This window comes from Stegastes partitus, unplaced genomic scaffold (genome assembly GCF_000690725.1).
Source record: "Stegastes partitus isolate 25-593 unplaced genomic scaffold, Stegastes_partitus-1.0.2 Scaffold130, whole genome shotgun sequence".
NCBI lineage: Eukaryota > Metazoa > Chordata > Actinopteri > Pomacentridae > Stegastes > Stegastes partitus.
This window is the reverse complement of record NW_007577861.1, coordinates 701,760-707,784: the sequence shown is the minus strand read 5'-3', so window position 1 is coordinate 707,784 and position 6,025 is coordinate 701,760. Positions and strand designations below refer to the sequence as shown.

General features: G+C 39.0%; 1 protein-coding gene across 1 annotated transcript in view; it reads right to left on the bottom strand.

Moving 5' to 3' along the window:
• The window catches only part of rapgef4a (Rap guanine nucleotide exchange factor 4a), a 45,382-nt gene extending 40,399 nt beyond the window's left edge, over positions 1 to 4,983 (bottom strand). The window contains exon 1 of the mRNA XM_008278721.1: positions 4,814 to 4,983. The gene's annotated coding sequence lies outside the window, so the exon portion shown is untranslated. The remainder of the gene's footprint in view (positions 1 to 4,813) is intronic.
• Between the last annotated feature and the right edge of the window lie 1,042 nt (positions 4,984 to 6,025).

The window sequence follows — 6,025 nt, the reverse complement described above, 5'->3', positions numbered from 1 at the left end:
TGTATATCAGCATGTGCAGATTAAGCAAAAACACCATTTAGTCTAAAGCATTACATTTCAACAAAGCTTTGTTAAGGTACATTTTAAGGCTCTTCTATTAGATTGCATTCTTTTCCTAGTTTAAATCATATTATTTAAAGTGTATGGTTCAATTAAATGTGTAAAATAATTGTTTAAATCCATTTTTAGTAGGTTTCTGTAATTCATCTCAAAAAAAGTGCCAAGAGTAGCCCACATATTGTGGCAGCTCCGCTAATCACGATGCTTTTGTCACCACCTAAGGCCATTTCACTCCCACAGACAACAAAAACGTGACTGCGAGAGTGAATTTGCTGGAAGTTTAAACATTGTTGATATCACTGCAGCAATGATGTGAATCCTAAGAAATATCATATGAGGGTCATACATATGGTGGTCCTATATCCATTTTTTTTCCCCCATCAGATGGAATTTTGCAGCTTCAAACAAATCACAGAATGAGGGAAAAAAACTAAACTCAGGATACAAGTAAGAGATGAGTTAGTGAGATAGAATGGCCATGAGACAACTGCCTGCAGGAAAAGTACATGTGGCTGGAATAACGTGACCAGTCAGCACAAAGCGTGACTTCTCCACTGCAGGATATTAGCATACTGTTGCAAAGGGGAGACAGAGGGCGTGGTGGTGACCTTATGATAGCTCAGTGGGAATATAGAGTAGACTGAGGCTCAGGCAAATAATGCAAACTACCTGCAGTACACCCACAGCTATGAATAAATGGCTGCTTTTTTTTTTTTTTTCTTCTGACTGCAACTGCCTCCTAAAACACTGGAGAATGGCAGCTTGCCTTCCAGCAAAGTGGGAACATTTCCATAACAGCCATGAGAAAATGATGCTTTGTAATAAGAGGCCACACAATGAAAGGGTCATTGGCATGTCTCGGTTACCTTGGCAACAAACTGCCACAGAGACAGAAGAAGCATGGTGCAGCGATGCCGTCTGTGCTGACAGCATTGTGAAGAAACCTGTCTGCATGCCTCTGTCATTACGTCGTCGTCTTTTTCATCACTCTTGGCCTGATGCCTCGATAATGATACCTGAATTTTAAGTATATTCAATCTCATTTTCCACTTTATATGCAAAGCGTCAAAAAGCATAAAAGAGAATTAGACGCGCTCGCTGAAAAAAAGCTGTTTCCCAAAACATGTGAAGGAAATGTTATCCAGTTAAACAAATAGAAGCAAAAATAGGAGTTTTGTTTTAAAGACTGACTTAATAAAGGCCCAGTTGGTGCTAATGACTGAAAATATGAATCAATTTCTGTAACATTACTGATAAAAACAAACATTTAACTTTAGTTGCTGTCACTCAGTGTGAGGTTAACAGGAGGTGATGAGATACAGATTGTGTCTGTTTGCAATCAGCTATTAAAATGAGAGTCAACAATGAACTGGCTTCCAACACGCCATATATTTCAGAGGTATGATGAAACTGTGGCTTCTTGAGGGTTTTTTTGGCTTTAAGCACTGTTTGAGTAATGCATACGTGATGACTATTTCATTTTTTTTCACACAGGCGTTTGTGGGGTACGGTGTAAGTTAAGATAGATAAGAAAAGACTGCTCAGAAAACTAAATTAACACAACAAGATAAGTTCCAATAAGAAGCAATAAGATATAAGTACTTTAAAAAGACAAGTAAGCTAAAACAGAAAAAACACAAATAGAAAAGCAAAAAGTAATACTGGCAGTAATACTGGTAACTGGCAATAATTCTAATGTAGTAAAAACCTGACAGCGGATAATTCATAATTTGCTCTCTGTGGAAAACAGAGAGATCTCATTTCAGAGCCCCTATATGTACGCATTACGCTATAATGTTGTTAGTTACTATTTTAGACCAGACAATGAAAGATATAATTTGTGTGTTTTTTTTTTCTTCTTCTTTTAAGCAAGTTGCAGCTTGTAGTTCTCACTGGAGCTGAATGTCATCACAAATCCTTTCCCGAAAGCTGTCACCTTTAGTTTCCTTAATGTTGACTGCAATATTACCAAAACAAACTCTTCATGCAATCACCTATATACGCATTAATTTGTGTCTTTCGACATGATTTATTGCATATGAAAATAAAATACTTCTCATGTAATTCAAATATTACACATAACAAAGAAATAGTGCTCATTACGTTAAGATATCAACAGCCCCTCATGACTTATTTAAGATGTCTGTGGAGATTCTCAGCCATCCAGGTCATGGTTATTCTTGTAGCTGAACTGATGAAGCCTCTTGGATGAGAGGTGAAATGTCTTCAAGAAACTCAAGCAGTCCAGTTGCTATGATTAAACTATGAGAGTGACTTACTTAAGCTAATATTTAAAATCCAATTCTTTCATCTGCAGCAAGATGGCAGCATTCTCTCTGCAAAAGTTCAAGTGATGATATCAGGGCCAGTAAGTAATTTCACTCCTCCTGAGCAAAGGAAAGGGATGAATACTCAGCCCGGTCATGGATCTAAAACATGCTTGTGACTTTAACCAAAGCCTCATTTCCGACAACTCTGCCCTGCGTTTTATGAGAATTTTAGGTGTTTCGTGTTTCTATGCTTTCAATGTGTTTTGTTCAGGAAACAAACCGACATTAAGATTGTTTTGTCAGTCCACATCCTCTTGTTCAGAATGAGCAGTCTTGCGTTCTCTTGCTAAAATAAATAGTGGGGATGCAAGACTGAGTTCAGGCCGGGGCATGCACATGACAAAAGACGCATTCCTGTAATGCTGCATACCACCTACTCAGAACAGCAACAGACCAACGCATAACAGTGTGTGAAGATGTCAACATGCACTGCAGCACCTTGCTATGCACTGCACCTTTGCCATGACTCACTAGCTGACAAATGACTGCAACTTGCAGACTGCAACTGAGATACTACAAAATCGCACGTATCAGAAACTACTCTGCAAAAAACCCAGAGTTATGAAAGGCAATGGAGTTGCTATTCGTTCTGAAAAGCATGTTTTAGCCAGATATAGAGCTAATCTGTACCATTAGTTGTGGCTGACTACAGATTTTAGACATTGTCTCAGAGGTTCCACTGGCTACTGTGACCAGATCACCTGCTCCTTTTTCCACTTGGGTTTTCCCTGTTCATTCGATGTTGTTTGAGATGTTGCTATAGGGACCACTGACTTGGCTGCCATGTTACCCCAAGCCCACTGACTGTGTATATATGGCTTTCAGACCCACGGTTGCTAGGAGATGCTCCTACAAGCTCGAAATGGTAAACACATGGACACATGCAACCCTTATGTGCACACACAGCATAATTTCAAATGCTGATGAGCATTTGGAAAGATGTTTGCTTCTGCTGGTATGTAGAGCTCTTAAGAACTCATATGTTTAAAAGCTACAGTATGCTCATCGTCAAGCTTCTATTAAATTGTGTTTTTCTTGTCAGATGATCACTTTGACACATAACATTTGTTTTGGTAGACACAAGACTTAAATAAAATAGCAAAGTTAAAATTCTAAAATCAAAGAAAGTGATGTTTAAAGCAGTGTGCACCATCATTAGCACTGGTCAGATGTTCACTCCCAGTCTGACTTCTGACATCCTCATGGGGGCCAAATGTCAGTCGACAAACAAATGAGCACAGAACACCTTAGAAAGCCATATATAGTGTAAACAAACAACAACTTGTATAAACTGTGTACATGCGAGTGGTTATAAGAAGCTATATAAAACTTCACATATCAGATAACCACGTCTCAGATGGAATGCGAGGGCAGATAACTGCAAAGGAAATGCCTGAGGACTGGACCTTTTCCAGAGACGTTTCTGTGAATGTTTTAAGACACTAATTTACAACGATGAGCTAAAATAGTCCAAAATGCAACACTGTTTTCTTAATATGCTCTCAAGAGTCTCTGATAATCGAGGACACAAAGTAACGCTGTCTGGAAGGCTGAAATCAGCATTCAATATTTTATGTTTTGCACAATTAAAAATGTAAACGGGATTACTCTTTAGGCAACTGAAAACAATGACCATGCTTGCACAAAAAAAAAAGCCTGATAATTAGATCACCATCTGCTTAAGCTTCTTCTGCTTCCTGATTATCAATAATTACTACCCTCTTTGCATTTTGTTACATAATGCTCCTTGTAGTTGCATAAATGGTTGCTGAAGTCTGAGTGTTCAAAGTGCATGAAGATTTGATCAAACATGAATCTAAAATGTATCTCAAGCTTGTCTTTATATAAAAATCCTAAAGAATGCATTAATAAAACTTGTGATCCAAATTCAGAACTTTGTAAAATAAATTAATTAATAAACTCAGTCCATACAAGTGGAAATCAAAGACTGTCTCCTTGATCCGGCTCCTCTTTCCTAGGTCAGTTTGAGTGGGTGATATTTTTGCAATGTAGGTTCTGAGTCACAGAGGAAATCTGACAACGCTCCCATTCAGTATCTTTGTGATCTTTATTTTCTGAATCAAACCAGCGAGCACAAACAGAAGATGTCAGCTTTGCAGTGTAAGAGTTAACTTGCGCAGCTTTGCCCTCTGGAGAGGGGACCTGATTTTAAATATGAATGGCAAATAAAAACTACACGTGTTAAAGGTTTTTATCCAACTATATTGAGCATTTTATCTTTCTTTGGGATCACTTTCACAGATAATTTTAGTGTAGTAAATTAAGAATTATAAATATATTTTTTTTAAATGTCCCAAAACACTAATTAAAGCCAGAGTCAGTGTATAAAGGATATAGGATCTCTGCTGGCGACCTATTTTTATTGAGGTCATATATGCTCTCAATAGATAAATCTGACTTACTTTATGTTATACGAAGGAGCCACAATCACAGGTGAGCTCAAAACTGAAGGAGGCTCTGGAGCAGCTGCTGCCAACACAACGGCATTCTCAATACAAATCTGAGTGGCAAGAAAACGTGATAAGAGAGCGATAAGAAAAGAAAAGGATAAAACATCTTTATCTTGCTCAAGATTGCTGTACGTGATTTTTCACCTGTTCTGAGCAACAGGCCTTTTTCATAGAAGGAAAAACACACTAGCAACATTAAAAACTGTATTATTCAGATCTTGCAGTGTGGCGTTACAACAGCTTGTGCAAAACTAGAACCCTGAAACCAAAGCAACTAAAATTACTATCCATTTTCTTACCCACACCTGTGCTTTTTTCTGTAAGTTTGATGTGAAAAAGAACTTATTAATATAATGCCACCCCACTGGCCTGGGGCTCCAGGCGGTTTGGGGCCTTGTAGCAGTTGGTAATCCAGCCCGAGCCAAGTCTACAGCACTTCCCATACATACTGTAGCAGGGTTACATCATTTTTAACTCCCCAGGGTGCTCCAGCTATTTGGTATTGCACTTCCAGACATTTTGCAGACAAAAACAAACAGATTGAAAACAAGAATTGTAAATACAAATCAAAGAAGCATGGGCACAAATATAAAAACAGTAGATCTGACCATTCACATGATGCAGCTCATCTTTTATTAGAAGGCCTTTGCCTCTTCTTTATCATCACATACTTCCCCCTTAAAAAGCAGGTTTTGTTTAACGTTTGAAGTACTATCAAGATAACACTGATGACATCAACTGGCCATTCAGGACATTTACAACTTTTTTTATAGTCTGAGTGGTACTCTCATAGTCACAAGTAAACTGAACTTAATATGTAACATATTAAAACAGCAATCACTCATTGAGACCATTGCATACTTCCCTAGTGTGAAGGTGGTGAGGAAAGGGCTCTTTCTTTGTCCTCTGGAAACCTTTTGCAGCTTTGCTTGCAGGACATGCGCAGTGTAAGTGATCAGTGGTGAGTTGTTTTTGTAGTCTAGGTGTGGACTTTTGTCCGTCCAGAGCTGTAGGTGAGCTCTGACACGCAGGGAGCCCGTTTCCCACGCCTTTCTCCCGCGGCTCCTCGTGTCTCTGAGCCGTGCCGTGGAGGAGCAGAGGGGAGGGCGGAGTGCAGCACAGTGGTGGTGGGTTACAGTCCTGGAATGTGCGCGCGCCCCCGAC